This window comes from Tupaia chinensis, unplaced genomic scaffold (assembly GCF_000334495.1).
Source record: "Tupaia chinensis unplaced genomic scaffold, TupChi_1.0 Scaffold143673_1, whole genome shotgun sequence".
NCBI classification, from domain to species: domain Eukaryota; kingdom Metazoa; phylum Chordata; class Mammalia; order Scandentia; family Tupaiidae; genus Tupaia; species Tupaia belangeri.
In genome coordinates, this window is record NW_006203521.1 from 34,434 (window position 1) to 60,008 (window position 25,575).

The 25,575-nt window shown below is 43.1% G+C and overlaps 1 pseudogene; it reads left to right on the forward strand.

Moving 5' to 3' along the window:
- The first annotated feature begins 12,519 nt into the window (after positions 1 to 12,519).
- Positions 12,520 to 14,242, forward strand: LOC102478856 (ribonuclease P protein subunit p30-like; annotated as a pseudogene).
- Positions 14,243 to 25,575: the final 11,333 nt, after the last annotated feature.

Sequence of the window (25,575 nt, forward strand, 5' to 3'; positions counted from 1 at the left end):
GGTTGATTTCTTGCTTTCTATCTCTCCATCTCTGTCTTTCTGGTGAGCGCACCTGGCCTATAGCAAAATCCTCTAAAAAGAAAAAAAATAACTGCAAGAAGTCCAGTATTTGCCATTCCACATGACTTCTCAGATATCCCGAGGGCATAAGGAGTCTCCCCACAGCTCTGATGTCTGTAACCAGGGCCTGTGGTTTGAGAAAGAACTAAATTCCCCTCAGGGTTCTCTGATGGAGAAGAAAGATAAGAGCAGTAAAATTTAGAAAGATTTTTTTTTTTAAAGATAATTATTACTTTATCTCTTCATGGAGAAGAGTTGAATTAGTACACTAGTACATTTGTTATTATTTTTATTGTTTTTTTGTTTGTTTGTTTTTGAGACAGAGAGACAGAAGGCGAGAAATCACCTCCCAAGGGAAATGGCCACTCCACAATCCCTTTTCCTCCATTCTCCTCTTGGAATCTTGAGCACACATGCACACGTGCCCGGCGTGAGTTTAAGCCACTGGGTTCAGGACTCCAATCATGGTCAACTACATTGGAGTCCAGCGACATAGCCATTATGCTAACTGCTGGTCCTTCTCCCTTCTTTTTTATAAAGTGTATTTATTCATTTATTCTATGAGACTGAGACAGCGATGCCCAACAAGGTCTTCATGCTTCCAGTTTCAGTTGGCCCAGATCATAGGCATGAGCTTGACATTTTTAGGGAGGTCCTGGGGCATGTACCTCTTGCCTTTCCACATGGGTCCAGATGTGTTTCCAGTGTGCCATCGCCTGGCCCCTATATGCCTCTTGTTTCTCCAGTACCACACTGTCCTGACTATGGTAGCTTTACAAAAACTCTAGGAATCAGGTCACGTAAGTTCTCTAATGTTATGCTTCCTTTTCAGAATTCTTTTGACTAGTCTGTTTTTTTTTTGTTTTTTTTTTTTGCCTTTCCATATATACTTTACGATCAGATCATAGACTGATTTTTACTGTAGTGCACGTGTGCTCGCTGGAGATACAGAGACAGAAAGCAAGAAATCACCCCTCTCTTTCTCCTCTCTTTCTCCTCTTTGGAATCTGGGTACGCATGCATGCACATACACACACCACTGGGTCCACGGTTGGCCATGTGGGAGTCCACTGCCTTAACCACTACGCCACCTGCTGGGCCCCAGACTGTTTTTCTCTGAGGAACTATAAGCTTACAGGGCTGCTTGATCAGAATTCACACTAATGTTCATGATTTATGAAGAGGTAGTTCTAGTGTTGGGTAATGGGTTGTGCAAGATTCTGAGCCAGACTGCTGGAATTCAAATCCTGGCTCCAATTCTTCCAAAATTTGGGAAAGTTGCTTGACATCCCCACATCTCAATTTCTTGTTCTATAAAATGGAGAATACAGAACCTATTTTGTAATATTTTTGTGAGATTTGTGTTAACACAGGAAAAAACAAACAGTAACTAGCTCACAGTATGCTCTTAAAAGTTACCTACTATTTGTATTACTTTTACCTATCTCAATCTTTCTCCTTCTCTCACAACCCCTGCTAAATTCACAATTGTTAAACTACAGATTTTTTTTTTTTTTTGAGAGGTTTTGGCTATAGTGCACGTGCGCTCGCCAGAAAGACAGAGAGGAAGCGAGAAATCCCCCCCGGGGGGATGGCCAGGCGGCAATCCCTTCTCCTCCATTCTCCTCTTGGGATCTTGGGCATGCACGCACACGTGCCCAGCGTGCGTTTAAGCCACCGGGTCCGGGACTCGAACCACGGTCGACTACGAGTTCAGCAACATAGTCATTACACTAACTGCTGGTCCCCTATTTGTATTACTTTTACCTATCTCAATCTTTCTCCTTCTCTCACAACCCCTGCTAAATTCACAATTGTTAAACTACAGATTTTTTTTTTTTTTTTTTTTTGAGGGGCTTTTGCCATAGGGCATGTGCGCTCACCAGAGACAGACAGAAAGCAAGAAATCACCCGCCAGGGGGATGGCCACACTGCAATCCTTTCTCCTCCGTTCTCCTCTTGGGATCTTGGGCACACACGCACATGTGCCCAGCATGAGTTTTAAGCCACTGGGTCTGGGACGTGAACCATGGTCGACTACTTGGGAGTCCAGTGACATAGCCATTACGTTAACTGCTGGTCTCAAACTACAGATTTTTTGAGGACATTCTTCAGGAATTTAAGCCATTTCTTTATTTTTATGTTATTTATTTATTTATTTATTTTGCTGTAGAGTATGTAGACAAAGGGAAAGTGAGAAATCACTCTCCAGGGAAAATAGCCTTGCTGCAGTCCTTTCTCCATTTTCTCAGGATTTTGGGCACACACCTGGTGATTTTTAAGCTGCCAAATCGGGGACTCAAACCAGTCCAGCACCTTAACCAGCAAAGTGCCCCCTGCTGGTCTAAATTTTAAGCCATTTAATAGCAACTCATCACATAGCTCTTTTCAACAAATAGAAATTATTCAAGCCAGCAGATGATATGGTAAGATGCTAGACTCTTGCATGGCCAACTGTGGTTCAAGTCCTGAACCTGGTGCCTTGCTTTCTCATTTTCCCTCTCTCTCCTCTGTCTCTAGTGAGCACACATACCTTATAGCAAATTTAAAATAATAAATAAAATTAATAATTCTTGGAGGAAGAACAAAAAGTAGAAATTGCTTTTCCCAGAACAAGACCAGAAGTTGTCCACTGGTTTCCCAGATCCACCAGCAATTCTGAGTCCAAATTTGTTCCACTGGCTGCATGACAGCAAATAAATTGAGAGACAAAGTGTTGGGGAAAGAAGTTGATTTTTGAGAGTCTACCTAGCCATGAAAATGGCAGACTAGAAACCTAAGAGACTATCTTAAGGAAATGGGAATGAAACCTTGATTTTTATAGCAAGAATAAAAGCTGGGAGGGATAGTCAGGAGCCAAGGAAGGACAAACTGTTCCAGACATTGAGGCACTGAGGTGGGTCTTGGTTATTTCTCTTACATGGTCCTCTGATTCTGACTGATCAAAGTCTGTTCACTATGTTCCCAGAGATCTTAAGAAAACAAAGGTTATTTACTGTATACCTTCCTATCTTCCTGGGGGATAGTGGACAAGGGTCACAGGATACTTCTCCACTGAAGAATACAGGGGACATTATCTCTGGGTTAATGATTACTTAGCCTACAGGAAAGGCTAAGCCTTTAGAGAAAAAACATACAGGAATAAGATGGAATCTCTATGGCTAAGCACTTTTTATGTTAATTCAGAAGCAGGCAACAGTTCAACAGATGGGCATTTCTATCTATTCAATAGGAATGAGATGGCCTGAAGGGTGGAGGGTATGTTTACTCAGGTGCTAAATACTTTTTCCCAAATATTTTAATAATTTTTATCATAGTTCTAAAATGGATTGTTTCTTCCCTGCATTCTTTTAAAATCCACTAGACATCATTTGACCTTTCTTTGGTCCTCATTTCATTCAATGCACTTAGCATGCTGCTTCAGCATGCTTTGCAGTTTTGCTTTTTGAGCCCCAACAGTCCTTAATAAACAGTCCTTCCAGTTTTGAGATTCAACGCCTTAATGCAATATCTCAGTGGAATTATAGAATTGACAGGACCATTGGGAAGCTTTCTGTGTTCCTCAGGTCTCAAATCTTTGTAGAAATTTGTTAGTGCTTAAAATGTAGGGGAAGGGCCTGCTCGTGTCATGGTGGATAAGGTGGCTGGATCTCACAAAGGCAATTGCGTGGTTTAAGTCTTGGACCCAGCGGCTTGAAAAAAACAGCATGCATGTGTGCATGTATGTCCGAAATCCCAAAAGGAAAAATGGAGACGGAAGTCTGGCTTGGCCATCCCCCATAAGGGTGTGCTTTCTCACTTTCCTTCTCTCTCTCTCTCTCTCCTTCTCTTTACCCCTGGCGAGTGCATGTGTCCTCTAGCAAACTTAAAAAAAAAACAATGCAGATGGGGCTGGCAGGTGGCATGGTGGTTAAGGTGCTGGACTGTGGTTCACGTCCTGGACCTAGTGGCTTGCTTTCTCACTCTCTCTCTCTCACTCTGTCCCTCTTTGGTCAAACTTAAATTAATTAATTAATTTAAGGTCAATAAAATAATTCTTTTTATAATTTTTTTAACAAAAGTTTATTCTTAAATGTACAACACATTTTAAGACAACACTTCATTCTAGCTGTAGCTGCTATGATGGGGAATCCAGATGTTTAAGTAGGAAAGGAATCAAGGTAGTCGCCATGGCCCCAGACACAAGAAGCACCTTACTTTTTGCCCGATTTCTTTTTCTTTCTTTTTTTTTTTTTTTTGAGAGGTTTTTTGCTATAGGGCGCATGTGCTCGCCAGACAGACAGAGAGAGACATAGAGACAGAAAGCAAGAAGTCACCCCTCAGTGGGGATTGGTCACGCCGCAATCCCTTCTCCTCCATTCTCCTCTCGGGATCTTGAGCACGCATGCACAGCGCCCGGCATGAGTTCTAAGCCACTGGGTCCGGGACGTGAACTGTGGTCGACTACGTGGGAATCCAGTGACATAGCCATTAGGTTAACTGCTGGTTCCCGCCAGATTTCTTAATTCCATCAGAGGCCAGGAGACCCTTCCCCGCCACCCTGGCTTATAGCCCCTCAAGCTTCTGCTCCTTTTTTTGCTTGTGCTTGAAAGCCTTGTCTTCCTCGTCCATCTCCTTGGCCTGCTTCTTGGGCTGTTTCAGAGGCTTCTTTCTTCTTGCCACCTTTGTGAACAGACATTGCGCCTGCAGACCCTCTCCCAGACTCTGGAATCAGAAATAGAGCCAAATAAAATCACTCTTTAAAACAAAGCAAAACAAAAATAATAATCAATAAAATAAATAATGTTTTAAAATGCAGGTGAAAAATAGTCTATTAATTTGAGTTACTCATTTTGGATCAATACAAAATCCAGTTAGAAACATGATTAATTCCCCCTTAGCCCCCACACTCCAGATTCTTCAGAGTGAAGTGCTTTGTTCTATTGTATTAAAGAGAAATAATTAAACTGCTCAGAAAAGTATTGGTAAGAATACTGCCAATAGAGATTGCTTCAATAATGGAGTCCAAAATAAAATGAACAAAAAATTAGGTGTTGAGATAGATCTAGATTTTGCTTTATCAAGTGTTTCCTGCTATTTAGAAGACATGAAAATGAACTTTGCAATGAGGAAGTATTATTTTATTTCCATTGGGAAAATATTTCCCATTTAACCTATTTCCTTTATCAAACCAGAGGAAAGCAGCTATTTTGGAAAATAATAGAATATAAAAATATATCTGAGTTCTGTGTAACTATGAGGACATTTGGTCCATCATAGCTAAAAGTCTGATATTTGGGCTAATGTTTTATTTATTTTTTTCCTTTTTTATTTATTTAATTTTATTTCTTCTTATTATTATTTTTGAGAAGCTTGTGCTATCAGGCATATGTGCTCGCCAAAGAGACTGAGAGAAATGGAAAGCAAAAAATCACCCCCCCAGAGGTGATGGCCATGCCACAATAACTTTTCCTCCATTCTCTCCTTGGGATTTTGAACATGTGCTCACACATGCCAGGCATGAGTTTCAAGCTGTGGGGTATGGGACTTGAAATATGTTTGGCTACCTGGGGGTACAACGCCTTTAACCACCAGTCAGCGGCTGGCCCCTATTATTACTATTTTTAAACATATTATAGGGCACATGTACTCACCAGAGAGAGAGGGAGAGAAAATGAGAAAGCAAGCTGCCAGGTTAGGGACTCAAACCACTGTTGGCCATGTGAATCCAGTGCCCTAAGCACCATACCACCTGCTGCCTCCTATTTATTATTTTCATTCTAAAAATTGTATTTATTATTATTATTATGTTTTAATTTGCTCTAGGTCAAATGCACTCACCAGAGAGAGAAAGTGAGAAAGCAAGCCGCCAGGTCCAGGACTCAAACTGCGATCAACCATGTGGGAGTCCAGCACCTTAATCACCAAGCCACCCACTGCCCCCCCCCTTATTATTTTCTTAAAATAATAAAGAAAATATTTATTTTCTTCTGGTCTCATAGCCTACTGGTTAAGAGAGCCAGAACTCATGTGGCTGACTGTGTCAGAGACTGGCCTGACAGCTAGAAAAACATGCCAACTGTGTGTATATGTTTACGTGAGTGCCCAAAATTCTGATACGATGAAGAAATGGAAGAAAGAGATTGTGGCATGGCCATGTTTCACTGGGGGTGTTTTCTCTCTTTTTCTCTCGCTCTTGCTCTCACACATTTACTCTATGGCAATTAAAATTAAAGTTTTTTCTTTTTTAAGAATTACTTTATTTAACTTTATTTATTTTTATTTGACCAGAGAGGGACAGAGTGAGAGAGAAAGAGAGAGAGAGAGAGAGAGAGAGAAAGAAAGTGAGGAAGCAAGCTGCTAGGTTGTGGACTTAACCATGATCGGCCATGTGGGAGTCCAGCACCCTTAATCACCATGCCACCTGCCAGTCCCCAAATTAAAGTTTTAAAATTACACAGGCACAGATAGGCACCTTCAGCAAAGGCTTCACACCATGATCCACCCTCAGTCAGCCAGCCCCAGACCACACACCAGCACATGTGTGCCCAGCATTTGTAGGGAGTTCTTGAAATGTGAACATGAACTTTCCCAAGGGGGTCAGCCTCACTGAGCACTGGGTTGCGGCACTGTGGCCCTGCCACTATTCAGCCCCTGGGCCAATATTTCAAATGTAAGACAAGAAAATCAATAGCTCAGATACTGTGCTTCATTTCTATCTTTTGTTACTAGGCTTGTTATGGAAATAACTTTGGGACCTTTTAAATATAAAGTGAATTGGGACTGGGATCAGCAGTTGGTGTAATGGCTATGTTGATGGACTTCCATGTAGTGGACCAAGGTTTGAGTCCTGGACCAGGTGGCTTAAACTCACATTGGGTGCATGTGCATGTGTACCCAAGATCCCAAGAGGAGAATGGAGGAGAAGGGATTGTGGTGTGGCCATCTCCCCTGGGGGGAGGTAGTGATTTCTCGCTTTCTGTCTGTCTCTGTCTTTCTGGCGAGTGCATGTGCCCTATACCAAGAACCAACACCCCCCCCCCCAAACAAAAAAAGTGAATTGGGACCAGCAGGTGGCGTGGTGGTGTGCTGGACACTCCCACATAGTGGACCACGGCTCGAGTCCTGGATTCTAGTGGTTTGTTTTCTCACTTTCCCTCTCTGTCTCTCTCTGGTCAAATTTAAATTAATAAAACATTAAATAAAAATAAAAAAATAGAAAGTGAATATGCATTTCATAGTGAGGTAGAGACGAGCTAGTCAGCACATTGGACCCCATGGCAGCCTTTGTCTTCTTTCTTCCTTCTCCTGTTTTTTTCTTTCCTTTTTTCCCTATGACAGGATGCGAGGGCTCTCTGGAGAGAAGAGAAAGTTAGGAAAGCAACCCCTGGGAGAGATGACTATGCTGCATTCTCTTCTTCTCTGCTCTCTTCTCTGGATTTTGAGCACGTATGCCCATGTGCCCAGCATGTTTTTCAAGCTACAGAGTCTAGTACTGGAACCATGTGGTCTGCTATGTGAGATCCAGCCACTTTACCCACCACATCACCAACTTGCCCCCTTCCCCTTCTTCTTTCCCCTTCCTCCTCCTCCTCTTTCTCGTCTTCTCTCAGTGGATGGGGAAGAAACCCAACTGGAAGCTCATGGTAATTTTCCATTCTCCTGGAGCCTGTTCCTTGCTGCTGTGCTCTTTAATGCTCCATATTCTGCCTTCAAGCAGGAGGAAATGATTATTTTCTTCTATATAGCAGTGTTTTTTGTTTCTCTTCCTTACTGAGCTATCATTAAGTCATGGACTTCTCAGGGGAAATAATTTTAATCTCTTAAAGGGTGTTTTACAAGCCCTTAAAAGTGATTCAAATCCATCTAGCAATATTTCACTAGTAAATTAGAGAAGGAATGAGCTATTAGAAAAGCTCATTTGCTATTTAACGTGAACGTGTCCCTCTCTGGAGGTGGCCCTCAGTAGAATGGCCTGGCAGACAGGATAGTCCCTCCCACAGCCTCCCTGCTGCCTTCAAAACAGCTGTTGAAGCCCCATTTCTGCTCTCCGTGGCTGACTCTTAATCTCTACTGCTGGTCTTGACATAGTAAAATGTGCAAGAATCAGTGTTCAAGTTATTGTGGTGGATTTATAGACGACCGGGCTCATGTTCTGTCCAGGAGTAGGTAGTGGACTATTCCAGGGATCAGGGCGGTCTCTCTCTGGTTTTCTTCCCATTTCTGATCCCAACGAGCATGTAAACTTGTAGGTTTTCCAACCACCCTCACCGTCCAGTTTCTGCTCCTACACAGAAGATGTTCACTGAACACAACTATTCAAAACAAGGGCTCCTTGCCAGCAGATGGCATGGTAGTTAAGGTACTGGATTCCTCATGGCCAACTATGGATTGAGTACTGAACCCAGAGGCTTAAAAAACATGCAAGGCACTCATGTATGCCTGCCTAAAATCCTGAGGGGAGCATAGAGAAGAGGTTAAGGCTTGGCAGTCTCCCCTGGGGGTGATTTCTCTCAGAAATCTAAAAAACAAAAACAAAAATCCTCCCACAGGGCTCCATATTATAGATTCTGCCAGTGGAAACGAGCAGAGATCCCCTAGGAGAGATAGGTCCTCAGTTTCCCCTTCAGTTAAGAAAAAAGTGAGAATTTCCCAAACTGAAAATTAAAAAGGGCTGAACTAAAAGTAAAGTGTATTTTCAAAGGTTCTTGGAATGCAAGGTCAATTTACATTGTAATGGCCCAGAGTAAGGGGTAAGTCTTCAGACTTTGGTTATGAAAACAACATTGACCATGAATAAGGGCCATCTGACCTCTAAAAATCTCAACTTAAAGGTAAGGTTTTCATTTCAATATGTAAGATGTTTTGTAGGATGGAAACTGCTGGCTGTGAGCTCAAAGGCCCTAGGCTGAGTGGTTTCAGAAACCTGAACAGAAATTTAATTATCTAAGACCTCACCAATCAAGAACGCCCCATGAGATGATCACACCCTCTTGAACCAATCACTGAAGATCATGCACTTGGGACCTCTGCCCCTAATTTTGCCCTTAAAAACGCATGTGGGAAACATCTCAGGGAGATGGGTCTTTTCAGCATAAGCTGCCTGCTATCTTTGCTTTGTACTTTGCAATAAAGTTGTACTTACCTTCATCACACCATGTGCCTATGGTTTGGTTTTATAACACTTGGGCAAGGGAAACTGATTTGAGTTTGGTAACACCAGCAGCTGGACTTTTGACTGTCTTTAAGAGTTTTTGTTCTCAGTTTCTTATCTTTGAAGTGGGAATCAAAGAATGGCCTAACTTGTAGTCTTATTCATTTTTTTTTTTTTTTTTGGAGAGGTTTTTGCTATAGGGCGCATGCACTCGCCAGACAGACAGAGAGAGACATAGAGACAGAAAGTGAGAAATCCCCAGGGAAGACGGCCAAGCCACAATCCCTTCTCTTCCATTCTCCTCTCGGGATCTTGGGCACACACCCACACATGCCCGGTGTGAGTTTAAGTCACCGGATCCGGGACTCGAACTGCAGTCAACTACATGGGAGTTCAGCGACATAGCCATTACGCTAACTGCTGGTCCCTAACCTGTAGTCTTTATTGGGTCATTAATTGGAAGAAGTAAAAGAGGCCAAGATATTTTCAGAAAGTAGAAAAAGATTATTTTTTAAAAAATAATTATTTATTTTATTTATTTATCATTATTATTTTTCATATGAGTTTGCCAGAGAAAGAGAGAGAGAAAGGGAGAGTGAGAAAGCAAGCCTCCAGGTCTGGGACCTGAACCACGGTCAGCTATGTGGAAATTCCAGCGCTTTAACCACCATACCACCTGCTGGACTGGAAAAAGATTCTTTATAAACTTCTTTCTTTGAGACCCCAGAATTGAGCTGTATACTCCTGGATATAATTCTTCATCTTCCTCTGTTATCCCACAACAATATGACAAAGTGTCTATTAGCCTGACCTAGTCACAGCTGACAGATCATGAGAGCTGGAAAGGACAGCAAGGGCTACTTAGTTAAGGATTCTCAACTGTAGCTGCTCATTATAATCACTTAGTAAGTTTTTTAAAAAAGTACCTTGTCTGAGCCCCACCCCCAGACCAATTATATCAGACTCTCTGGAAGTAGGGATTTAGTCTATTTTTGTTAAAGCTTCCCAAGTGTCTAGTGTTCCAGCCAGAATAAAGTACCAACTATCTAGTCTAACAAACAAGGACAAGACAACCTAGGAAATGTGATGTGTGAAACCAAAGCTTCACAGGAATATCATTTAATTTGTGGCAGGTATAAGGGAGGAAAAATATATTTTTTTCAATCCTGATAAAATTCTTAGCTGGAATGGACTCCTGTAATAAAATACAGAGTGTAACAAGAAGAAAATAGGGGGGGAACCAGCAGTTAGCGTAATGGCTATGTCGCTGGACTCCCACGTAGTCGACCGCGGTTCGTGTCCCGGACCCGGTGGCTTAAAACTCACGCCGGGCGCGTGTGCGTGCGTGCCCAAGGTCCCGAGGAGAATGGAGGGGAAGGGATTGCGGCGTGACCATCCCCCCTGGGGGGTGATTTCTCGCTTTCTGTCTCTATGTCTCTCTCTGTCTGTCTGGCGAGCGCACGCGCCCTACAGTGAAAATCTCTCAAAAAAAAAAAAAAAAAGAAGAAAATAGGGGCAACTAGGTGGTATGATGGTTAAGGTACTGGACTCACACATGGCCAACCATGGTTTAAGTTGCAGACCTGACAGCTTGCTTTTTTTCTTTAAGAAAGATTTTTGCTATAAGGTGCATGTGCTTGCCAGAGAGACCAAGAGACAAAAAGCAAGAAATCATTCCCCGGGGGCATAGCCACACCCTTTCTCCTCCATTCTCCTCTCAAGATCTTGGGCATGCCTACACATGTGACCAACGTGTTTTAAGTTGCCAAGTCTGGGACTCGAACAGTGGTTGACTACGTGAGAATTCAGATGTAACCATTACGCCTTCTGCTGGTCACCCTAGTGGCTTGCTTTCTCACTTTCTTTCTCTGTCTCTCTGTCTCTCTCTGGTGAGTGCATGTATCCTATAGCTAAATTTAAAAAAATAATAAAAAATCGGAAACAGCAGGGGATGTGGTGTTTAAGGCACTTAGACACTCCCACATGGCCGACCACAGTTTGAGTCCCAGACCTGGTGGTTTGTTTTCTCACTTTCCTTCTCTCTCTGTGTGTGTCCCTATCTGGTCAAATTAAAATGAACAAATAAATACAAATAAATAATTCTTCTAAAAAATTAACAAATAATAAAAACTAGGAACCAATAAATGGCATAATGGTTACATTGCTGAACTCCCACATGGCTGACCATGATTTGAATCCTGGACCCAGTGACTTGAAACTCACACTGGGCACAAGATCCCAAGAAGAGAGTGGAGGAGAAGGGATTGTGACATGGTCATTCCCCTGGGGGGTGATTTTTTGTTTTCTGTCTCTCTGTTTCTCGGGTGAGCGCAATCGCCCTATGGCAAAAATCTAAGAAAAAACTGAAAATTAATTTTTTTTTGGGGGGAAGGTTTTTGCTACAGGATGTGTGTGATCACTGGAGAGACAGTGAGAAATCACACCCCTGGGGAAGGGGGGATAGCCACGCCGCAATCTCTTATCCTCGATTCTCCTCTTGGGTATGCTCACACATGTGCCTGGTGTGAGTTTCAAGCCATTGGGTCTGGCACCTGAATCGTGGTCGGCCATGTGGGAATTCAGTGACATAACCATTATGTCTGACATCTGCGAGCCCCGATAATTCCTTAAGAGAAACAAAAGAGAAAAATAAATAGAAGTGCATGTGTGTGTGTGTGTATATATATACATATATATGTATATATACATATATATATATATATAGGACACCCAGGAATTTTTTTTTTTTTTTTTTTTCGAAAAGGGGAGGGGCTCACACATCACAGACAGAAAGTGAGAAATTACGTCCTGGGGGGGATGGCCACACCACAATCCCTTCTCTTCCATTTCCTCTCAGGATTTTGGGCACCCACAACACATGGGCCCAGAGTGATTTTCAAGTCATGGGGTTTAGGACTCAAACCAAGGAATGGGATATGTGGGATCCAGCCTTCTTAATTTGAACCATGTGGGAGTCCAGCACCTTTAACAACCACACCACCTGCCAGTCCCGACCCTGTAGTTCTTTTTCTTTTTGGAGAGGTTTTTCACTATAGGGCGCATGTGCTCGCCAGACAGAGAGAGACATAGAGACAGAAAGCGAGAAATCACCCCCCAGGGGGGATGGTCACGCCGCAATCCCTTCTCCTCCATTCTCCTCTCGGGATCTTGGGCACGCACGCACACGCGCCCAGTGTGAGTTCTAAGCCACCGGGTCTGGAACGTGAACCGCGGTCGACTACGTGGGAGTCCAGTGACATAGCCATTATGCTAACTGCTGGTTCCCTCGACCCAGTAGTTCTTAAAGAGGTATCTTACAGGTGGGACTTCAGCATGGTGATGTTTGCAGATTTGGACCTGAAAGGGAGTCCTGACCTGAAGCCTCTGTGCAGACTTGTGAAGACACTGCCCACCTTAACTATTCAGTTGCCCTCAGTCATGTTATTTACCTTAAGAAAAGAAACAGGAAATTGAAAAACCAGTAGCTGTTTCTGAACTCTTCACAACTTTGCCAATTTTATAGGGAAAATCAGGACCAATTAAAATTTTAACTAGATTGGGGCTGGCGGGTGGCATGGTGGTTGGATGCGCTGGATTCCCACATGGCCGACCCTGGTTCGAGTCCTGGACCTGGCGGCTTGCTTTCTCACTTTCTCTCTCTCTCTCTCTCACTCTGTCCCTCTCTGGTAAAATTTAAACAAACAAATGAATAAATAATAAATAAAGTTAAATAAAATAATTTAAGAAAAAATTTTAACTAGACTGACAATTATTGTTTCAGATCCTTTTCACTGCAATGTTTTGAAAGTAACTTCTTCAAGGGCCCAGCTGTATGATATTGCTCCAAAGACAGAAAAGTTTTTTCATGTTGCTTGCACTCATTTAGATGTGGATTTAGTCTGTGTAACTGTGGCAGAGAAGCTACCATTTTACTTTAAAAGACCCCCTATTAATGTGGCAATTGACCAAGCTCTAGGATTTGAACTTGTCTACAGCAGAGCTATCAAAGATTCCCCTGTGAGAAGATACATGATTCTCAATACCCTTAATTTGATGCAAATCAGCAAAAGAATGTAATTATATTTAGTGCTGCAGAAAGGCCTTTAGGTGATGGGCAGCAAGATGGCATCTGCAGCAGGTTTATGTAGGTAGTCAAGCCACATATCCATGAAAAAGTTTCCCTGACAAAACAGACAATTCTAAACCAAACATGTCAGAAGCTTTGAGATTAGCAGGGCTACCATCCCATTCTTCTGCAGTTTCACAGCATTCTAAAGTAAATCACCAGATTTGCTGATGTATCTCGGTCCACCAGACACGGCAGAAATAATAAAAACTTAACCTCAGAAATACAGAAGGAAATTTGTGCCTAAGGAAGAAATTGAATGTATCCAACATGGTGGTCCAAAGTAATCACTGTGGCTGCTGTTTTCTTCAGATGGAAGAATTGTCTTTACAATAAAGAACTTCCAAAATGATACATGAGAAGTTGTATATTAAACAATTTACTTTAATAAATATTTTGTTAAAAACAGAAATATAGAACATGTGGATAGACACTTGTATCTCCTAATTTGTGTATCTTTGTCAGCTCCAAGCTTACCTGTCACTACTGGACTCCCACAGAATTGACTATGGTTAGTCTTGGGCCCAGTGGCTTAAAACTCACGCTGGGTACATGTGTGTGCATGTCCAAAATCCCAAAAGGTGAATGGAGGAGAGAGGATTGCAGCATGGTCATAACACCCCCAGAAGGTCATTTCTCGCTTTCTGTCTGTCTCTCTAGCGAGCATATGTGCTCTATAGCAAAAATCTTTCTAAAAATTAAAAAGAAAGAAAGAAAAAGAAGAAGAAATAAGAGGACCAACAGAGTGACGAGTCAGGATTGTTGTTCAGGCTATCTGAAAGTGACGCCAAGGCAATTAATATCTACCAACTTCCGAGCAGCTGTTCAAGGAGAAACTAGAAAATGGCAGTGAAAAAACCTTGGCTATCAGAAGTGGGTGATGAATCCTTCCTGTTTGCAAGAAAGTCAAGTGTGAGAGTTGAAATGCCCAGTCTCCATCAGCACTCCCTTTTTCCCTTTTATAGTTCACCAGCCACAGCAAAAGTAAAACTTCTACAGGGTTTACTGGTTTCATTTGGAGCTAGAAATCAATAGTCCATTAAAGCAGTTTTACATTCAAGCTGTTAAAACAACAAACAAAATCTTGTGATGCATTTTTTAAGAAGGCTACCAGCTTAATGAATTTAGATATATTAGGTTGTCAGGAAAGTCATGATGTGTTTTTCTTTTTTTAATTTTATTTATCCATTTAATTTGACCAGAGAGAGACACACAGAAAGAAAGAGCATGGGAACGTGAGAAAGCAAGCCATCAGGTCTGGGACTTGAACTGTGGTCGGCCATTTGGGAGTGTCCAGCGCCTTAACCACCACGCCACCTGCTGGTTCCATGATGTGTTTTCTATGCAAAAGTGTGTCATGACTTTCCCGACAACCCAATATTTTAAGAGAAAAACAGGGACTAGTTTACTTATCCTTTGCCCTAGTGATAAATACAGCAAGTTTACTTGAATAAGATGTTTCGATATTTCAAGAGACTTTTTTTTGAGAGATTTTTTTGCTATAGAGGATGTGTGCTCTCTGGAGAGAGAGAGAGACAGAGAAAAGGTGAGAAATCACACACACACCCTCCCCCCAGGGTTTATGGACATGCTACAATCCCTTCTCCTCCATTCTCCTCCCAGGATCTTGAGTACGTACACACACGCACCCTGAGTGAATTTCAAGCCACCAGGTCCAGTACCCGAACCACCATCATCTATGTGGGAGTCCAGCAACATAACCATTGAGCCATCTGCTGGTCCCAAAACTCATTTGTTTTTTAATACTTTTTAAAGAATTATTTTATTTTGGGACCAGCAGTTGGCATAATAGCTATGTCACTGGACTCCCACATGGCCAACCGCGGTTTGAGTCCTGGACCCAGTGGCTTAAACTCAAGCTGAGCACGTGTGTGTGCGTGCCCAAGATCCCAAGAGGAGAATGGAGGAGAAGGGATTGTGACATGGCCATCCCCCCGGGGGGTGATTTCTCACTTTCTGTCTCTCTGTCTCTCTCTGTCCTTCTGGCAAGTGCACACGCCCTGTAGCAAAAAACCCTCTCTCTCAAAAAAAAAAAAAAAAAAAAAGAATTATTTTATCATCATCATTCAAAAAATAATTTATTAAATTTCATTTATTCATTCATTTATTTTTAATTTGCCAGAGAGAGACAGAGAGAGAGAGAGAGAGAGAAAGAGAGGAAGTGAGAAAGCAAGCTACCAGGTCCAGGACTTGTACCGTGGTCAACCATGTGGGAGTGTCCAGCACTTTAACTACCATACCACCTGCTGGCCCCTCATCATCATCATTTTAAAGTCCAGGACTCAAACTATGGTCTGCCATGTAAGAATCCAACACCCCAACCACCACGCCAGCTGCTGGCCCCTGATTCTTAATTTGCTATAGGGTGCATGAGCTCACCAGAGAGAGAGAGGGAAAGTGACAAATCACTCCCTGGGGAGATGTCTAAAAAGCAATCCCTTCCCTACTATCCCCTCAGGATTTGAGGCATGTATGTACACGCATATCCTGAATGATTTTTAAGCCACTGGATTCAGGACTCAGACTATAATCAGTCATGTGGGATACAGCCACCTTAACCACCACACCACTGGCTGGCCATTAAGAGACTTTTAAAAAATGTTCCCCATTCATTAAAATAGTTTTTTTGGGGGGAGAGGTTTTTGGTATAGGGTGCATGTGCTCGCCAGAAAGACAGAGACAGAGAGACAGAAAGTGAGAAATCACCCCCCAGGGGGGACAGCCATACCACACCCAGTGTGAGTTTAAACCACCAGGTCTAGGACTCGAATTGTAGTCGGCTACATGGCAGCCCAGAGACATAGCCTTTACACCAACTGCTGGTCCCTCCCTGTTCATTTAAAAACGTATGTTTTGTACTTGATATACATGGTTTCCTTTTTAATAATCTTAATAAAGTGGTTATTTTGAGCACTATTAAAACTTACATTGAGGGACCAGCAGGTAGCGTGGTGGTTAAGATGCTGGACTCCCATGTGGCCAAACACAGTTTGAGTCCTGGACCCAGTGGCTTAAAACTCACGCAGAGTGCATGTGCATGCATGCCCCAAATCAACATATTACTAAGTCATCTGCTGGCCCTGGTTGATCTTACTTTTTAGCTGTAACATTTATGAAAGGGGAGAGGATGTGGCATAGATTATGCTTGGCTTCTTCCTCTGTTACTTCTTACCTCCATATGTCTTTTTTTTTTTTTTTTTTTTTTTAAAGAGATTTTTTCCTGTGGGATGCATGTGCTTGCCAGAGAGATAGAGAAAGACAGAGATACAGAAAGAGAGAAATCACCGCTGGGGAGATGGCCATGCTGCAATCCCACATGGCAGACCACAGTTCAAGTCTTAGACCCAGTGGCTTGAAACTCACACAGAGTGCATGTGTATGCATGCCCAAAATCCCAAGAGGAGAATGAAGGAGAAGGGACTGCAGTGTGACCATCCCCCTTTAGGGGCGACTTCTCACTTTCTGTCTGTTTCTCCAATGAGTACACATGCCCTATAGCAAAAATCTCTTAAAAAACAACTCATATTGAAGGGGTTAATTTTGGTTGACCTTTTTTTTTTTTTAAGTGTTTTTTTTTACCATAGGTTGCATGCACTGGCCAGAAAGAGAGACAGAAACAATGAGAGAGAAAGTGAGAAATCACCTCCTGGGGGGATGGCCACACCGCAACCCCTTCTCCTTCATCTTCTCTCAGCATTTTGGGTATGCATGCACATGTACTTAGTGTGATTTTCAAACCATCAGGTCCAGGACTTGAACTGGTTAGCCATGTGGGAGTCCAGTGACATACCATTAAGCCATCTGCTGGCCCTGGTTGATCTTACTTTTAAGCTGTCACATTTATGAAAGGAGAGAGGATGTGGCATAGATTATGCCTGGCCTCTTCCTCTGTTACTTCTTACCTCCATGTCTTTTTTTTTTCTTTAAGAGATTTTTGCTATAGGGTGCATGCACTTGCCAGAGAGACAGAGAAAGACAGAGAGATAGAAAGAGAGAAATCACGCCTGGGGAGATGGCCACATTGCAATCCCTAGGGCCAGCAGGTGGCGGGGTGGTTAAGGCACTGAATCTCATGTGGCCAACAGCGTGTCTCAAGTCCCAGACCCAGAGACCTGAAAATCACACATGGAATGGAGAACTATTTGTGCCCCAAATCTTGAGAAAATGGAAGAGAAGGGATTTGGGCATGGCCATCATCTCTGGGGTCCTGGGGGACTTTCCTGCTCTCTGTCTCTGTCTCTCTGGCAAGTGCATGTGCACTCATGGCAAAAATCTTAAAAAAAAAAAAAAGTCAGCCTATGGGCCAGCTGGTTGCATAGTGGTTAAGGCAACTGGATCCGATATGGCTGTGCTGTTAGAGTCCTGGATCTGGTGCCTTCAAAGACATGCCAAGTGGGACCAGCAGATGGTGTAGTGATTCCATCACTGGACTCTCACATGGCCAATAGCTTTGAGTCTCAGACCAGGTGGGCTTGAGACTCATACTGGGCACATGTGGGTTTGTGCCCAAGATCCCAGGAGGAGAATGGAGAAAAAAGGATTGCAAAGTGGCCATCCCCCCTGGGGGTGATTTCATACTTTCCCTCTCACTGTCTTTTTCTCCAAGCGTACAAGTGCATGTGCCCCAAGGCAAAAACCTCTACAAAAAAGAAAGAAAGAAAGAAAAAGAGAGAGAAAGAAAGAATGAGAAAAGAGGAAGAAAAAAAGAAAGAAGAAAGAGAAGAGAAGAAAAAAAGAGAAAAAGAAGGAAAGAAAGAAAACACGCCAGGCTTGTGCGCATGTGTTTCCCAAATCCTGAGAGAATGGAGAAGGGATTTGGAGGGTGAATTCTCACTCCCCCCACCCTCCCTTTCCAATGAACACACATGTCCTATGGCAAAAACTATTAAAAAGAGAGAGCAAGAGAGAGCTAGTTTGTAAAACAAAGATGGGGGCCAGCAGGTGGTGTGGTAGTTGAGGTGTTGGACGCTCGCACATGGCTAACCACGGTTTGAGTCCCAGACCTGGTGGCTTGCTTTCTCATTTTCCTTCTCTCTCTTTCTGTGTCTCTCTCTGGTCAAATTAAAATAAATAAATGAATAAATTTAAAAATTAAAATAAATAATAATTTTTTAAAAAAGGGATGATTGTGAGTCATTTGTCAAAAATTTACATTGGCTCATTTAAAATAACACAGGCTAAACATTACCCATCATAGATTTGCAGTAACATTGTGATAAAGAAAGGGTGTAGGTCATACTGTGAATCTATAACCACTTGCTACATTAGTTTTTTACTGTAAACTCTACTTAAGACTAGCCTTTTGAGCAATAAACCCTGTAAGTGTAGAATGTATGTAACCAAGGCCTCTCTTTGCCAGATAAAATTTAATGAACCTCTCATTTCATACAACTGGTTTTCTTTCTCAATACCTACTATGAGAACTAAATACTGGAAAAAAGGATAGATACGGGGTCAGCTGATGGCACGGTGATTGTTAAGGTGGCTGGATCCCACACAGCCAACAATGCAATTTTTTTTTTCTTTTTGCTGTAGGGCATGTACGCTCGCCAGAAACACAGAGAGAGACAGAAAGATAGAAAGCGAGAAATCACCCCCCAGTGGGGGATGGCCACACCGGAATCCCTTCTCCTCAATTCTCCTCTCAGGATCTTGGGTACACACACCCATGCGCCTCGTGTGAGTTTAAGCCACTGGGCCCGGGACTCGAACTGCGGTCGGCTACATGGGAGTTCAGTGACATAGCCATGACGCTAACTGCTGGTCCCAGCCAACTATGCAATTTGAGTTTCAGACCTGGTGGCTTGAAAAAACACACTAGGAATTAAAATAAATAAATAAAGTTAAATAAAATGATTTTTATAAAAGGGGAGCTAGCAGGTGACGTGGTGGTTAAGGGCACTGGACTCCCACATGGCCAACCGTGGCTCAAGTCCTGGACCTGGCAGCTTGCTTTCTCACTTTCTCACTCTATCCTACTCTGGTCAAATTAAAATAAATAAATAAATAAAATAAAGTTAAAGAAAATATGTTTTTAAAAGAGAGAGAGAGAAAAAGAAAAACATACTGGGCACATGTGCATGATGTCCAAAATTCCAAGAGGAGAATGGAGAAGAGATTGCTGCAGCATAGTCATCCCCTGGGGGATACTTTCTCACTTTCTCCTCCCTCTGTCTCTCTCTCTTTCTCTTTCTGACAAGGGAATGTGCCCCATAGCAATTTTTTTTTTTTAAAAGGGTAGATACCAAAGTAAATTAATCACTGTCCTTAAGGAGCAAACTATTTGCTGGATGACTTGATCATACACCAATAATTAGAGAGAGAAAAAGGTGAATTTCATGCTCAAAGATATTTATTGCAATAGTATGTATGCATAGTAGTGAAAACCTGGAAATAATTTTTCAGTAATAGGAGAATTCTTTTTTTTTTTTTTGGAGAGATTTTCACTGTAGGGCGCGTGCGCTTGCCAGACAGACAGAGAGAGACATAGAGACAGAAAGCGAGAAATCACCCCCCAGGGGGGATGGTCACGCCGCAATCCCCTCTCCTCCATTCTCCTCTCGGGATCTTAGGCATGCACGCACAAGCGCCCGGCGTGAGTTTTAAGCCACCGGGTCCGGGACACGAACCGCGGTCGACTACGTGGGAGTTCAGCGACATAGCCATTACGCTAACTGCTGGTTCCCGAGAATTCTTTTTTTTAAAGAGATTTTTACCTTAGGGCTTGCATGCTCACCAGAGAGAGAGAGAGAGCTAGAGGGAAAGTGAGAAATCAGTCCCCAGGAGGGAATGGCCATGCCACAATCCCTTCTACTCCATTCTCCTTCTGGGATCTTGAGCATGTATGCAAACGCATCCAGTGTGATTTTCAAACCAGAGGTGTGGGACTCAAACCACGGTCAGCCATGTGGGAATCCAGTGCATAATTGCTATGCTATCTGCTGGTCTCAATAGGAGAAGTCTTAAGTAATGTAGGTTATATCTACTTGACCTAATGTTGTAGAACCATTAAGTTCAGTTTCCCTAGGAGTATTTTTTCTTTCTTTCTTTCATGAGAGAGAGAAACAGAGACAGAGAAACAGGTCTCCCCAACAGGGTGTTGTTACGTCATGACTCTTCTACCCCAGCCTCCCAGCCAGCCAGGATCGCAGGTGCTCTCCAATGCTCCCTAAGTGTTGGAGCCAGGCTAGGGTCTGAACCAAGGCTTATATGACTCCAGTATCACTCAGTGGTGTCCTACCACTTATTGCCCAAGGAGACTTTAATATCACAAATAAGTAACCTCATTATATATGGAAAAATAAAAGATGAAATTGTACATAGATTATGATAATAAATTGTATGCATAGACAAAAAGACTGGGAAGAAACACATACAAATGTTAACAGATACTAGGACCAGCAGGTGGCATAGAGGTTAAGGCACTGGACTCCCATATACCCAATGGCAGTTTGAGTCCTGGACTTGGCAGCTTGTAAATCACACTAGGCACATATGTGTACCCAAAATCCCAGGAAGAAAATGGAGGAGAATGGATTGCAGTGTGGCCATCCTCCCTGGGGTGGGGGGAGGCATTTCTCACTTTCCTTCTCTGTGTCTCTCTCTGGAGAGCACATGTGTTCTATGGTATAAACTTCTCAAAGAAATGTTAACAGGTACTGGGATTAGGGTATGTCAATGGTTGGGAGTGGGAATCTTTGTTTTGTTTTGTTTTTGTCATAGGGTGTATGTGTTCACCAGAGAGAGTCAGAGGCAGAGAGAGGGAAAGTGAGAAATCATTCCCTGGAGGGAGGCCACACTGCAATCTCTTCTCCATTCTCCTCCTGGGATTTTGGGCACACATGCACACATGACTGGCATAATTTTCAAGCCACTGGATCTGAGACTCAAACCACTATTGACCCTGTGGGAGTCTAGTACCTTAAACACCACACCACTTGCTGGCCCCAGCTTTAACATTTTTTCTCTAGTTTTCAATTTTTTAAATTTATTTCCAGAGAGAGAAAGAGCGAGAGAGACAGTGACCCTTGACAAGATTTTGCCACACAATAGTCCTCCCCCTAGACTCTCAGTCAGCCAGGATCATGGGCACATGTAGGCACACCCAGCAATGCTCAGGTCAACCCAGTACTGAACCCCAGGCCTTGTCACATGGCTCCAGCATCATCAGTGCTGCTCTACCACCTGCGCCTCGTGGCTGGGCCTACCTGGGCCTCAGTTCTTCTTAAAAGTCAAAGCCAAGGTATATGATGAAGGCTATTCCTTGCCTCTGTACTTTGCAGCATTCTTCCTGTTGTAGCTAACCAGTGCAGGAAGCTCATCTGAAGCTATGGGCTCAGAAAGGCTTCTCAAGAATCTCTCAGAGGGTTAATTGGAAAGTCAAACTGGACCCAAGTCTCCTCTTTTCCAGTCTGGACCTTAGTAGTCTGTGCACTTGGGCAGGCCTGAGGGGTAGAAGGAAGGCTGCAGTAGTGGAAGTAAATCTATTCTGGGCTGAACCTATTTCCTGAGAATCGGGTCTCACTCCCCACCCACCTTATTCACCCTCAGAATAAATGATCTAAGAAAGTTGCTTAAGTACATAAGCTCCTTTACTTATCATCAAAACAATATTTAATCTTTTTCTAGAGAGATTTTTGTTATAGGGCATGTGTACTTGCTAAAGAGACCAAGAGAGACAGGGAGACAGAAAGTGAGAAATCACACCCTGCCTCCATGGGGGATGGCCACACGACAATCCCTTCTCCTTCATTCTCTTCTTGGAACTTTGGGCACGCATATGCACCCAATGTGAGTTTCAAGATGTCAAGTCTGGGACTTGATCTGTGGTTGACTACATGGGAGTCCAGTGACATAACCATTATGCCATCTGCTAGTCCCCCCAAAAATATTAAAGATAAAGTTAAGTTTTGGGGCCATCAGAGGTCATAGTGGTTATATCACTGGACTCCCACATGGTGGACCATAGTTCAAGTCCTGAACCTGGTTGCTTAAAAATCATACTAAGTACATGTGCATGCATGTCCAAAATCCCAAGTGGAGAATGGAAGAGAAGGGATTGTAGCATAGCCATCCCCCCCACCCCCAACCCCAGGCGGGTTGATTTCACGCTTTCTGTCTCTCTTTCTGGCGGGCGCACATGCTCTATAGCAAAAACCTCTCCAAAAAAAAAAAAGATGGACTCTAAGAATAAATACAATACAGATTTGCTCTGGTTTTCTTATGGCTTGGTTACATTAGACCTATGGATAGCTATCATTACCCATTTTATAGTTAAGGAAATTGAGTCTCAGGAAAGTGAAGAGAATCATTTCTGTCAGTCAGTGAGTAAAGGATGTTAAAGAAAATTATTCATGATACTTGTTGAAGATGATAAGACAGACTTCATTTGTGGGAGGACTATGGAGATTAGTAGAAACCTTGAACACTGCTATGGGACCTTGCAGTGGAGGAAAGAGATTGAGCTCAACTGAGAAAATGGCATTGGGCCTAGTCTTGTTGCTTAGTTAGTAGGTAAGGGAATTGGATCCCACACAGCTTACCAAGTGAATCAAATCCTAGCCCTGGCAGCTTTAGAAACATGTTCAACAGGATGGAGAGTTGGAAGGGAAGGAATTTTGGCATGACTATGTCCCATTATGGGCAGGGGCTTTCTCCCACTCTGTCTGTCTGTCTCTGGTGAGCACACATGCCAGATGGCAATTCTTTTTTATTTTTTTCTTTTAAAGAATTATGTATTTAATTTTATTTATTTATTCATTTATTTTAATTTGACCAGAGAGACAGACACAGAGAGAGGGAAAGTAAGAAAGCAAGTCACTACCAAGTCCAGGACTTGAACTGTGGTCAGTCATATGAGAGTGTCCAGTGCCTTAACAACTACATCACCTGCTGGTCTGGCCAGATGGCAATTCTGATTAAAAAAACAAACAGGGGCCAGCAGGTGGTGTGGTGGTTAAGATGCTGGACTCCCATATATATAGCTGACCAGTTTGAGCCCTGGGCCTGGCTGACCGCAGTTCGAGCCCTGGGCCTGACAGCTTACGAAAGACACTGGCCCGTGCATACATGCCCAAAATCCCAAGAGAAGAGTGAAGGAGAAGGGATTGCAGTGTGGACATACTCATCAGGTATATTTGTGTGTGTGTGTGTGGGGGGGGGTTTGGGGTAGGGAAGAATGACTTCTCGTTTTCCCTCATTCTCTCTCTCTAGTGAGTGCACATGCCTAAAAATAAATCAATGAAATAAATTAATTTAAAACAAACAGCATGACAATTAGAAATGTATAGCCAAGGAACAAGGTAGGAGTCAAAGGGTAAGAAATTACTGATGGGGGCCAGCAGATGGTGTGGTGGTTGGGGGTGCTGGGCTCCCACATGGCTGACCGTGGTTCGAGTCCTGGACCTGGTGGCTTGCTTTCTCACTTTCTCGCTCTCTCTCACTCTGTCCCTCTCTGGTCAAATTAAAACTAAATGAATAAAAATAATTAAGTTAAATAAAATAATTCCCCCCCAAAAAAAGAAAGAAAGAAAGAAAAAAGAAATTACTGAGGAAACATCGGGGTAAGGAGAGGATTTGGGTTAAACCTTCCTAGCAGGATTGTTGATGAAGGCAGGCCAGAGTGATCAGATATCACCTGGAGAATGGTGGAGGTGAAGAAACAGTTAGATATTTAGGTTATCAGATATTGAGAGGGGTACTTGTTTTATAAGTACAACAAGTTTGTGTAACAACTGCTGAATAATGAAAAGACAACACAGAAGTCCAAAAACCAGGCCTAGCTGAAAGCGCTCAGAACTCGGGTAGATTTCGATCAATGAAAGACTATTTGTCAATAGTAAGGGTAGAATCTGAATGCCAGAGTCTAACTCCAAAATAGGGTTGACAAATTTAACAAAACTATTTTGTGGTACATACTTACGCTATCAAGCATTTGTTGTTTATATGAAACTCACATACAACTGCATGTCCTGTTTTATCTGGCAGCCCTACTTCAACCTCACTTAATGTTTGCCTTTGGGCCAGGGCAAGGGGTTTAAGAGTAATGGCCGCCTTACGAAGGATGAGGGATAAGCCCTGAGCCAGGAATAGTTCAAGAAGAAAGAGGAAGTCAGGCTGTAAAACCCAGGTGCACTATCTCTAGTTCCAGTGCCTGGTGAGGAGTGACCCCTGGTGGCCACATGACACTCTGAAGCTGCAGCCAGCCAGTCACCGGGACCAGGCTTCTAAGCTGCCATCCTTCTTGGTTCTGACTTCTGAGAGCACTGATCTGCTCAGGCACCGTGGGTAAGAAAACCAGGAGTGCAGCCGGGGTTCAGAGCCAGCTAGGATAGAAGTTTTTTTAAACCATTCAGCTAGACTGGAAGTTCTGATCCACTCCCTGCCCTGGGTCAGCCACTCTATCTCCCCCAGGTGGCTGATCTGCAAAGAGCAGATACTCAGGCCCCTAAGAGGAGGCGGCTGAAATCCAACTCTCCCTATCTTACTCTGCCACCACCAGCCAGCTGATTTCTCTGCAAGGCTGACTCATATCTCCTTTACATCACTCTCACAACCTTTGTCCCTCCAGCAGACTAGCTGGTGCATTCTCATGGCCATGGGAGGAGTCCAAACTAACATCCCATGGTCCATAGCAAGTCACATGGTGAGCCCAGAGACAAAGTGGAGGGGCCTACAAAATTAGGGGCAGAAAGGAGGCCACTGAATTAGGGCTATTAACACAACTGGCTTGCCAGAAGGGCCTAATATACAAGGGCATTGTTATAAGTGTTTGCTGTACACCAGTGAACAAGCTTTCCAAAAAGCTTGTGGAGAAGACAAACAATAAACAAAAAGAGTAAGTAAAATAGGAAGCTGATCCATGAAGAAAGAAGTGTGATTAGTGCAGGGTTGAGATGACATAGCAAGTGGGACCTACTTGCTGAAGATTTGAAGGATGAGGAGCCAATAATGTAAAGCCTGGGACAGAAAACAGAGAGCAGAGAGCACAGCCAATGCCAAGGCTCTGAGATAGAAAAGAGGCACTGAGCAGGGAAAGCAAAGGCATCCAACAAGATTGGAGCAGTGGCAAGGACAAATGGCAAGGAGTCTGGGTTCTGGATTGTATGCTAAGTTTGATGGGAACCTACTAGAAAGTTCTAATTGGGTAGTGGGGAGGAGAGTTGGGAATGCATGATCTGACTGTACTTTATAAAAGGTCACTCACTTTGGCTGTTGCCTGGAACATGGAAGAACA